At 35.9% G+C, this 12,168-nt stretch overlaps 1 long non-coding RNA gene across 11 annotated transcripts in view; it reads left to right on the forward strand.

Moving 5' to 3' along the window:
* Nucleotides 1-575: 575 nt before the first annotated feature.
* LOC129547227 (uncharacterized) overlaps nucleotides 576-12,168 on the forward strand; it is a 44,793-nt gene continuing 33,200 nt past the window's right edge. For 4 of the 11 annotated variants that reach the window (XR_008684102.2, XR_016037413.1, XR_016037415.1 and 1 more), the window contains exons 1-3: nucleotides 590-875; nucleotides 2,754-2,830; nucleotides 3,264-3,595. This is a non-coding gene — a long non-coding RNA (uncharacterized LOC129547227). Of the gene's footprint in view, nucleotides 876-2,753; nucleotides 2,831-3,263; nucleotides 3,596-9,674; nucleotides 9,723-12,168 lie in introns of all 11 variants that reach the window. The other 7 variants (XR_008684170.2, XR_008684141.2, XR_008684336.2 and 4 more) reach the window with 5 other exon arrangements.

The raw sequence follows: 12,168 nt of genomic DNA on the forward strand, positions 1-12,168 counted from the left end.
ACTTTTAAGGCTGAGATCATTCTCAGTTTAAGACAGTGACAACAGTATGTACTTGTTATTCCCTTCTCCAGAACTCTGTTTCCCAGTGAGGCAGATTGCTTGCCAAAAACTGACCACTCTTGTTAAAGTGTTTTTGTAACTGACATCACTCAACAAAATAGGAGTTTTACCCAAGCTTAGAATTAGCAGAGGGCTTTGAAATACAGTGAAACCATAGAAAGAAAATCCCAGCAGGAGTTGGCTCTTAAGAAGTTTTCTTTCACTCTATGAGGCCAAACAAAGTGACCTTTTAATATTACTTTTTAGTCATGATTGTGTTTCAGAGAGGTCAACACTTAAATGAGTTATTCAAACAATAATAGTTGCATTTAAACAAGTTGGTGCTGTAAGTACAGTGTGGAAATCAGTTGTATTTCACCAGCTATTTTTGATCTTTGGCTACCTGGAGGCATTTTCTTTCCTGATTTCCTCTTTACTTGGCTTCCTCAGGTGAGTTCATGTGACTAGTTCTGGCCAAAGGAGTCATGAAAACATAGGTCACTTCTGGGCCAAGGTATTTAATTGACAGAGTGAGACCTTCTTGAACTGTCTTTCCTGCTGTCACGGTGATTGGCAGCATTCCAGATAGTGGTTGCAACATCCATCAGTCTTGTCTCTAAAAGACAGTGAAGAGCAAAAGCCTCAAATGATATGTACCATATGTACAGAGTGAGCAAAACTATAAACATCTGTTTATTTTTTAAGATAATTTAGGGCTGACATATTTAGGACTGTTTATTACCACAGCATAACCAAGCCTATCCTGAGGGATTCATACAATGAGAATTATTGATACAAGCAACAATTTGTGGCCATCAAAGAACAAACTGGAAGAGGTAAGCTTGCATTTTTAGCAAGTTTCTTTTATAGTCTTTAATAACATAGTTATATATATGTTGCAGCAGGCAAATTTGTAATTTAGTAAGTTAGATCCTAAAACTAAAGCTGTGATTTCTGGTCAGTATTTAGTACCTGGTAGTCATCATGAAGCAAATACAATGAACTTTTGCAATATCTTAAACTTTATTTTAAATATACATGTGATTGCAGTATATATATATATATATATATACACATATATATGCTTAAAGTGAAGGACTAGGATAATTGTCTCATAAATCAGTTATTACTGATTTATGTTCATTAAAAATAATATTACTCTAGATCATTTCTGACAGGCTGTGCTGTAAAAATGTGTTATATTTGCAAAATGAAAAACTGAAACAATGATTAGAGACAAATTTATCATCTATGCAGTATTCTGTTGCTCAGGGTCAGCACGTTAAGGCTGCTCCCCTTACTTTGTTTTTTTTTTTTTTTTTAATCAAATAATCCAATTTTATTTATTTATTTATTTATTTTTCAAGTTGAACAGACTAAATTTCTTTAAACAAACTTACTTATACTCCAGAGTCCTTTAAAAACTTAATAGCATTTATCCATTGAAGGTATTTGATTTTCTTGTAACTAGCACTTCAAATGCAACAAGCATTTGAAGCAACAAGCATTTGACCCAACAAGTAAAACTTTCTGCAGTTCATAACTTTTATAAATAAAATAAATTAAATGTACAGTGAATAAGTTCTCTGAAATATTTCAATATTTCTGCAGGTTTAGTAACATCGTAAAATACATTTCAACTAAAATTCACAAATCTAAAAACCTGTTAGGCATTTTTAGGTGTTTTAAGTTGGAAATGAAGACCAATGTTACATCGTAATATGCCAATTACAAATAGTACTTCAAATAGCAAATACTACAGTTTGTCCCAAACTTTAAAAACTATTCATGAACTCAACACTGAACTATTGATGGCTATGAGAATTGTTTCCTAGCCTTTTTGAAAATTTCAACCCATTTACGTTTAAGGTAATTATTGATAAGTACGATCCCGTAGCCATTTTCTTTATTGCTTTGGGTTCAAGTTTATACACTCTTTCTGTGTTTCCTGTCTATAGAAGATCCTTTAGCATTTGTTGGAGAGCTGGTTTGGTGATGCTGAATTCCCTCAGCTTTTGCTTGTCTGTAAAGCTTTTGATTTCTCCTTCATATTTGAATGAGATCCTTGCTGGGTATAGTAATCTGGGCTGTAGGGTATTTTCTTTCATCACTTTAAGTATGTCTTGCCACTCCCTTCTGGCCTGAAGAGTTTCTGTTGAAAGATCAGCTGTTATCCTTATGGGAATCCCCTTATGTGTTATTTGCTGCTTTTCCCTTGCTGCTTTTAATATTTGTTCTTTGTGTTTGATCTTTGTTAATTTGATTAATATGTGTCTTGGAGTATTTTGCCTTGGGTTTCTCCTGTTGGGGACTCTCTGGGTTTCTTGGACTTGGGTGATTATTTCTTTCCCCATTTTAGGGAAGTTTTCAACTATTATCTCCTCAAGTATTCTCTCATGGTCTTTCTTTTTGTCTTCTTCTTCTGGGACTCCTATGATTCGAATGTTGGAGCATTTAACATTGTCCCAGAGGTCTCTAATATTGTCCTCATTTCTTTTAATTCATTTTTCTTTTTTCCTCTCTGTTTCATTTATTTCTACAGTTCTATCTTCTAGTTCGCTTATCCTGTCTTCTGCCTCTGTTATTCTACTGTTTGTTCCCTCCAGAGTGTTTCTGATCTCATCTATTGCATTATTCATTGTATATTGACTCTTTTTTATTTCTTCTAAGTCCTTATTAAATCTTTCTTCCATCTTCTCAATCCTTTTCTCCAGGTTATTTATCTGTAACTCCATTTTGCTTTCAAGATTTTGAATCATTTTCACCATCAAAATTTGAAATTCTTTATCAGGTAAATTCCCTATATCTTCTTCTTTTGTTTGTGTTGGTGGGCAATTATCTTGTTCCTTTACTTGCTGGGTATTTCTCTGCCTCTTCATCTTGCTTATATTGCTTTGCTTGGGGTGGCCTTTCCCTCTTCTGGCCGTTTGTGGAGTTCTCTTTATTATGTAGTTTCTTCGCTGTGTGTGGGGTTGGACGGGTGACTTGTCCAGGTTCCCTGGTTAGGGAAGCATGTGTCGGTGGTCTGGTGGGTGGAGCTGGATTTCTTCTCTCTCCTTTAGAAGACAATGGGCTGCTTTTCTGGGAGCCTGATGTCCTCTGCCAGTATTCAGAAGTTGTTTTGTGGACTTTACTCCGCGTTCAAATGTTCTTTTGATGAATTTGTGGGGGAGAAATTGGTCTCACCATCTTATCCCTCCTCCATCTTGTTCCTTCCTCCCCAGAACACTGGATTCTTATATTCCACTTGGTCGTGGAGTATCTCTTCCCAGCTGCTCCAGCAAGGTGCAGCCGCTGTACCTTACCTTGGACAAGGGGTATCTCCTCAAGGCCGCCCCTCCTGCTTTGAATGTGGATCAGCTCCTCTCGGCCCTCCGGTGCCCAAGCAGCCACCGCCTCCTGAATGTGGTACAGCTCCTCTCAGCCACCGCCCTAACCCTGGGCGCGGGGTAGCTCATCTCAGCCACGATTCTGCACGTGGTCGGTTGCGCCGGAGCTGGGCGTCTCTCGCGTCTGCGCCGCCGGAGCCGGGCGTCTCCCCTTAATTTGATCAGAAGTAGTTATCTCAAACTTCTTCATTTCCTATAATAAACCAATTGTGTATCATCATTCATCACATATCTAAATCTTCATGAATTATTTTCTATTTTTACTTTGCACTACTTCCAAGGTGGTTTAGTGGTAAAGAATCCACCTGCCAATGCAGGAGATGCAGGTTTGATCCCTGGGAAAAGATGATCCCCTGGGAAGGGAATGACATCGCACTCCAGTATTCTTGCCTGGGAAATTCCATGGACAGAGGAGCCTGGCAGGCACAGTCCATGAGATGGTAAAAGATTCAGGCATGACTTAGTGGCTAAATAACAACAGCAACAAAGGATGACAAATGGCATACGTTTAGAACACTTCGTGAAAAGCAACATTTAAAAAATTTTGGCAATTTCCTTTTCTAAATGTCATACAGCATTAAAGTTACTGGAAACATCACAATGCAGCCTATTAAACCTCCCTTATTTTAATATATTTCAATCTTCTTTTCTCTTTATTTATTCAGTTTTCCCAGGTATAACAATACCACTAATATCAGTCCATTCTGTCACTCTTAATTCCCCATTATTTTCAGTATTCATTTTAGGTACTGATAACTTACAGTGAACTGTGTCAGATTCTTGATCTCCAAAGAAGAAGATTTAGCTTCAGGACCAGGGACCAGGCTTGATCACTCAAACACTTTTGCATAGCAGAGTTTTGTTAGAGTGTGAAAAAGTGAAATTGGTCAGTCGTGTCTGACTCTTTGAGATCCCATGGACTGTAACCTGCCAGGCTGCTCCATCCATGGGATTTGCCAGGCAAGAGTACTGGAGTGGGTTGCCGTTTCCTTCTCCAGAGCATCTTCCCGACCAAGGGAGAGAACCCAGGTCTCCCGCGTTGTAGGCAGATGTTTTACCAGTAAGTCACCAGGGAAATCCTGGTGAAAATATGAAAAGAGACAGAGAAAGCTTCTGGCATAGACATCAGAAGGGGAATGGAGAGTTCCCCCCTCACTAGTGTTAGCAAGGGAGTTAAATACTTTTAAAATTAGTTATTACAGTAAATCAAAAGAATGTCTCAAGGTTGTAAAGATATTACTAGACCCACTCCCATAATTTACATTTTAAGATAACAGGATTAGCCAGAAGGTTTTCATGAAGGAGAAACTGTCCTCAAGCAGGATACATTGTTGTTATATAATCCCCAGTACAGAATTTAAACTGAGTTATTTGTTGTGTAATCATCACTTATGGGCTTAAAGAGAAAAAAACATTTTATGTGACTAAGATTAAGGAATGTAGAGGAAAAAAAAAAAAAAGTTTGTCCCTTCTTCCTCCTTGAGAACCCCAGACTCCTCTCTCCACTTTGAGAGCCGCAGACCTCTTTCTCATTCTCTGGAGCCCAGACTTCTTATCAACCTGCCTAGGAATTGACTCAGTACTTTGCCAACATTGTACTTATCACACATTCAAAAAGTAACAGTGACCAAGTTTTAGAAATTGAAAGTTATAATGATTCAGGGTTATGTTATGTTCAGAATAAAGACTTAGATTGAAAAAGAACTCATATTTGTTAATCATACAGTTTTATAAGTTCTGTTGATTTAAACAGTATTTTCATAATAACCTAAACTAACTTTCCCTCAGAAAATATTTTATAAGTATTTAATTGTTCTTTTTCATCCATGTAATAACATGCTATTTTTGTCTGCAAAATGGTATAAAATCAAATTTCCTGTTTTAATGGATTCAAAATTTACTGAAACTGATAGTAAGATACACACTATGAAACAAACCATCTTTTATTTGTTAAAAAATGAAATCCCTCCATCTTGGATAGCTCAAAATAAGATGTGATATTAATTTATTGAACAACTAAAATTTGAAGTAAGGTACTGAAAATTTGGTTCTTTCATGGAAGGGTAGACAGTGATTTCTTTCAGAATATGGGTCTGACTTTGATTAAAATTCTCCTGTTACGCTGCACAGATGAAAGAACAAACTGTTTTTGTTTTAAATGATAGCAATGGATTCTGAAACTGAGCCCAGAAGATTAGATGCAGATTTCAAAGGATAGCACACATCTGTGCATTGTTGTAGGTTCTTAAAACTCCACACCACAAGGTCAGATGAAAATACCAATGACCATTTGCTGTTCATTCTTGTGTGACAAAACAGATTGGCAATACCTAATATTTCTACAATTTGTCACTAGGCAAATTTAAAAGCATATGTTAACTTCATCACAAAAGTTATGTTGAAACATTGACTCATTTTTGCTTTTGTCTGTTCATTAAAACACACACACACACATATCTACCCACCTTTATTATTGCTGAGTATACTTAAATAATCAGTGTGTGTAAGAAGTGGTACCGATACTCAGGGTTTGGAAAATTGAAGTAATATAGTCCAAAATTACATACAGCAGAAATTTTGTCATGTGTTTTGAGTAGAATGAAGTATCTTTTGTTTACATAACATTTGCCAAATATAACTAAAAGAAACAACTTGGAAGAGTCCACGGTAACCAGTCATATATTACAACATTGTCATGGATAATCTACAAAATAGAGAAGTAGTCATTACCTACAAGTAGTCATTATTATAAATTTAATCCACCTATTTTGAAATAATTTGGGGCATCATATAATAGTATAAGGACAGAAATATAAAACCATAAGTCTAAAATTAAAATGTAAAATTCAAATTGTAAAGATGAAGATGGAGATTAAACAGAAGGTTTTCAACTAAAGTTTTTAACAGAACATTTTAAACAGCAGATTAAAAAAAAAAATAAACAGCAGGTTATTAACTAACCTCCACTTAATTCCATACCCTAATAAAAAGTCTTGGATATCAGTGAAAAGATTAACCAACTAGTATTTCTCTGCTTCAGTTTAAAGAATCTGTGTGTATGCAATTTTTACTAATTTCCATGTTTTTCAGGAATTTTAGAAATTCAACCAATTAGATCCCAATTGTGTAAAGATTAAAGGGTAGCTACTGCATTAACTGGAGAAGGAGATGGCAACCCACTCCAGTATTCTTGCCTGGAGAATTCCACGGACAGAGGAGCCTGGTGGGCTGCCGTCTATGTGGTCGCACAGAATCGAACACTACTGAAGCGACTTAGCAGTCCCGGCAGCAGTGCATTAAGGAATGATGATAGAGGAAGCTAGTAGTAGTTGGGCATAACATAACTGATAAAACGTAAACTTCAAGCCTCTGAACGTATACAAACCCTTTCCATAACCCTGTACTTAACTCTGTATTCATGATTTTGAATTTTCTTTTCTTAATCAGGGCTGCTACTAAACCCTCGTGGCTCAAACGGTAAAGAACCTGCCTGTCAATGCCGGATATGTAAGAGATCTGGGTTCGATCCCTTAGTCAGAAAGATCCCCTGGAAAAGGAAATGGGAGCCAGCTCTAGTATTCTTGCCTGGAAAATTCCAGGGACAGAGGAGCCTGGTGGGCTACTGTCCATGGGGTCGCAAAGAGTCAGGCACGAAGACACATGCATGCATGCAGGAGGTCCCATTATAGTTCCTGGCTCCTAGTTTCTCGTCAGTTAAGGAAAAATTTAGTTGATCATACAATGCTCAGTGTTTAATACTAGGAAATTTGTCAGTTCATCAGGAATAATAAACATTTTTCCCAGTTGATATACTTTTCAGAAATTTATTGTTAAACACATTGAAAATATGTCTGTTGGCAATGATTTTACCTTCTGGCAATATATCACAGAAAAATGCAATGTTATTCTACCTACAGTATTTATATAGGAAGCAAAGATATCCTGTTAAAGCTTATTTCACATACTGTTCTTTTTTCAGAATGTAAGAAAGGGGTCCTGGAATCAAGTGTGCTGGGAAAGTTTGTTAAGGGATGGAGGATAGAGAAGAATAATAGCAACCTTAAGGGGAGAAGAGAGAGAATAGAACAGAAAGATGAGCTAAAAGAACAAACACATCATGTACAGAGATGGTATTATCCAGCTACATCAGAGTTGAAAGATGAATTATCTCATGGAACCAGAAAATTCAACAACTTGTTTAGAATTTTCTATTGTCATCATGCATAAAATGAGCACAATAAAATCAAAGCATTATTAGTAATGAAGAAATTTGGTTTTCAAGCCACTAAGTGATAAGATGATACAAAGGCAATTGGTTATGAGAATGTTTAGCATTAGTAACGGATTGTCTATTTTGAAAATTGCTCTGTGAGTGTGTGCGCTCAGTTTCACAGTCATGTCTGATTCTTTGTGACTCCATATACTGTAGCCTGCCAGTCTCCTCTGTCAGTGGGATTTTCCAGGCAAGAATACCAGAGCAGATTGCTGTTTCCTCCTCCAGGGGATATTCCCGACCCAGGAATTGAACCCATGTCTCTTGTGTCTCTTGCATTGGCAGGCAAATTCTTTACCACTACATCAACTGGGAAGCTAAATTTAATCACAAAAGTCATTGCAGCATCCCAGTATACCATATTAAAGAAAATAAAAGCTATTTCAAGCAGTATGGACATTATTTCCTACCAATCAACATTCATTATTCATTACTATATTACTGACACATTGAGGATGACTGGCATATACCAGATACTCAGTAAACATTTTTAGTAAATTAAAAATTCACACAAAAGACTTATGATACTCTAGAAATTTAGAGTATTATAATTTTAAGAAGGCATACTCTGAGTATAAATATACTTACTATACACAGTAATTATGAAAAAAGAATTGTGCAATAAACTATATATACATAATAAAATTCACAACTTTGCATTGTAAACTTAGTGTATTACAACTATTAGTTAATCACTGTAAGCATAAATTACACTCTGCAACCAATATTTGCTTAGGGAATTCTGGGAATGAAAGGTTATTTCGATTACTTGTTGTTGTTCAGTCTCCTAGTTGTGTCTGACTCTTTGTGACCCCATGAACTGCAGCAGGCCATGCTTCCCTGTCCTTCACTATCTCTTGGAATTTGCTCAAATTCATGTCCATTGAGTCAGAGATGCCATACAACCATCTCATCCTCTGTTGCCCGCTTCTCTTCCTGCCCTCAATCTTTTCCTGCATCAGGGTCTTTCCCAATGAGTTGGCTGTTTGCATCAGGTGGCCAAAGTATTGGAGCTTTAGCTTTAGCACCTTCCAATGAATATTCAGTGTTGGTTTCCATTAGGATTGATGGATATCCTTGCAGTCCTTGAAGACTCTTAAGAGGCTTCTCCAGCACCACAATTCAAAACCATCAATTCTTCAGCACTTTCAGTGGTCCAGCTCTCAGATCTGTACATGAATACTGGCAAAACCATAGCTTGGACTGTATAGACCTTTGTCAGCAAAGTGATGTCTCTGCTTTTTAATACACTGTCTAGGTTTGTCATAGCTTTTCTTTCAAGGAGCAAGGGTCTTTTAATTTTGTGGGAACAGTTGCTGTCCACAGTGACTTTTTATGTTTTTTATTTTTTATATCACCATAAAAATTGTCTAGGGAAGTTTATAATCTGCATTCATTTTCTCATGAAGCAAATAGAAATAGAGTTATTCACTAGATTCTAGGAAGATACAAAATTTGGGACATTTTTTATAGAATTGACAATTGAGGAATATAATATTTAGGAAGTTCATCAAAAACTTTAGTTTGGAGATGCTTAAGAAATCTTTCTTAATGCTATTAACTTTATTTTTCTTTGTACCTCTGTACTCCTGAAGAATATCGTTGAAGGCTAAAAGAACTCAACAACAGCAAAAAAGAAATAAAATTGCTTCCTCAGAAATATGTATAAAAGGAAGAAATATAATTTCCCAGTCATACTCTTCTATCCTGGCAATAATTAGTGTTTATATGTTTATTATATAGTGTTGTTTATTTAACTACTCCTTGACAGAGCCAGTTTCTTATTGATTATTCTCTTCTTGAATCTTTGACTCTGCCATACACATTATGAGATAAATTAACTTAAGACAATTTAGATTGTTTTAAATGAAACAATGCAGAAACTCAGCAACTCTTAGTTAGGATAATTATTTCCTTTTTAACTTTTTATACATTAAAGATTTACAATTCCATCTACCCTTTTTTCCCTTCAGGCTAGAGATAACCTCTAGATGATATATCAAGAAAGAGAAAAAACAAAGGTATATTTCTCACTGTTCTGTCCCCTTTACTGATTAAAACAATTAATATATCAATATGTGTTTGAGTGGTAAAAACATACTAATAAGTTACAACCTGAGTCAGCCATTTGAACCTTTGAATTTAGTTACATCATTACTGAATTTACAGTTTGCTAAAATGACTCCTATGTAAACACCAGTTGATTTACTACACATTTAATATATTATTATATAATTTTGAGTTATGGAGTATGAAATGATATATAAGTTATGTCAGTAGAGTGTACTATTCTTGCCTAAGTAATAATTAAAACTTTGGAACATATTTTATGATGAAATTCTAATCTCCATTATTTTAAGAAATAATACAAATATTTAGAGATAAGAATATGCAATAATAATAAAATTGGTGATATTTGATACAAAATATTTCTGGTTTAAAACAGAGATGCATCATCCTGCCCATTATTTGGGTCAGTATTGTTTAAAAATCTTACAGGGCATGGATTGTGCTCTTAAAGAGAATTATAAGCCCAAGTAAAGTACTACTTAAGTACATGAAAAGGGCAGAAAAATACCAGAGCAAGTATAGATAGGGCAGGTACCATACACATTAGAAATAATCTAGCGGCTAAAAGTAGGCACTTTCTTGAAGCAAATACCGAATTAATCAAAAGATTGACATCAAATTACAGGAAAGTCCTGGGCTAACAAATATAGAGGGCTAAGAAAAATAATATTTAATCTGAAAGGGTTAAACCTAGCCATGATTATCTTAGAAATTGAAATGGAAATGTTCCTTCCTGGCTGTAATGAATCAGCTGTAAAGTCTGAAGTTGTTCAGTACCAAGGACAAAGGCAATTCAATACAGACACATAACTTTTCTCATCCCACTTGTCTGAGATTCATATATAATCATATAGCTGGAAATAACTTTAGAAATCATCCATCTCAGCTCCTTTACTTTATAGATAAAAGAAAAAAACTGAGGCACAGTTATTACTAACTTATCCAGTCACCCTGTGAGAAAGGGATGAAGTTCAGCCTAGAGTCTAAGTTTGCTTTTACCCGGTACAGTATTCCCTAGGTAGGCCATTCAAATATATAAAATCACATGCACAGAAGATTTGGGCTGTTTTTACATTAGTAAGGTAATATTTGACTTTTGTGTTTGTATTTCGAAGGGCGTGTGTGTGTGTAGAGATTAATAGTCTAGATAAACAAAAAGACTTTTTTTCTAAATAGCCCAGATTTTTTCAGACTAAATGCACCCTTTCTAATTTTAGTATGTTTATTTGGAAATGGCCAGAAGGAAGTTGACCAAATTTAAAACATATCCTCAGATCTTTTTTTCCTGTTTAGCAATATTTTTAAAAATTTATTTATTTTAATTGGAGCATAATTACTCTACAATATTGAATTGGTTTTTGCCATACATCAGTATGAATCTGCCATAGGTATACATGTGTTCCCTCTATCCTGAACCCTCCCACCTCCCTCCCAACCATATCCCTAAGGTTGTCACACAGCACCAGCTTTGGGTGCCATGCTTCATTCATGGAATTCACACTGGCTATCTAATTTACATATGGCAATGTATACGTTTCAATGCTATTCTCTCAAATCATCTCACCCTCTCCATCTCCCACTGAGTTCAAAAGCCTGTTCTTTACGTCTGTCTGTGTCTCCTTTGCTGCCCTGTATGTAGGAGCGTTGATACCATCTTTCTAGATTTTATATATATGTGTGTTTTAAAATCTCACTTGCTATTTTAATCTTGTTATTCTTCAATTTTCCAGTATAATATCTGAGAATTCATCTATAATTATCATTTTTTATGTTGGTCTGCACTTTGTATTGTTGTTAATTTCAGGTGTAAATTGTTTGGTAAAATTTTTTTTCTTCTTTTAAGGTTTGGTAAAAAAATAATCAGAATTTATAAAAAGTAAACTATTGTTGAGATCATATGAGAAAGCATCAATTAAGGGAAAAGTTGTATTATTGTTAGAGAATATTTTGTCTACTTTTAGGCAGAGAGACTGGAGAAGGAAATGGCAACCCACTCCAGTATTCTTGCCTGGAGAATCCCAGGGACGGAGGAGCCTGGTGGGCTGCTGTCCATGGGGTTGCACAGAGTCGGACACAATTGAAGCAAATTAGCAACAGCAGCAGCAGGCAGAGAAACTAAAAGGAACTAAACTAAAGGCTAAGTTCAAGTAAAGGCTAAGATCCAGAGGCTTATTTGCTCTGTTAGTTGCTCAGTTGTGTTCAACTCTTTGCGACCCCATGGACTGTAGCCTACCAGGCTGCTCTGTCCATGGGATTTTTCAGGAATAGTACTGTAGGGGGTTGTCATTGCCTTCTCCAGGTGATCTTCCATGTCTAGGGATCAAACCCAGGTCTCCTGCATTGCAGGCAGACTCTTTACCATCTGAATCACCAGGGAAACTGTATAACAGAACATAT

Source organism: Moschus berezovskii, chromosome 1, assembly GCF_049115385.1.
Source record: "Moschus berezovskii isolate FMDL1 chromosome 1, NW_MosBer_1.0, whole genome shotgun sequence".
Taxonomy (NCBI): Eukaryota; Metazoa; Chordata; class Mammalia; order Artiodactyla; family Moschidae; genus Moschus; species Moschus berezovskii.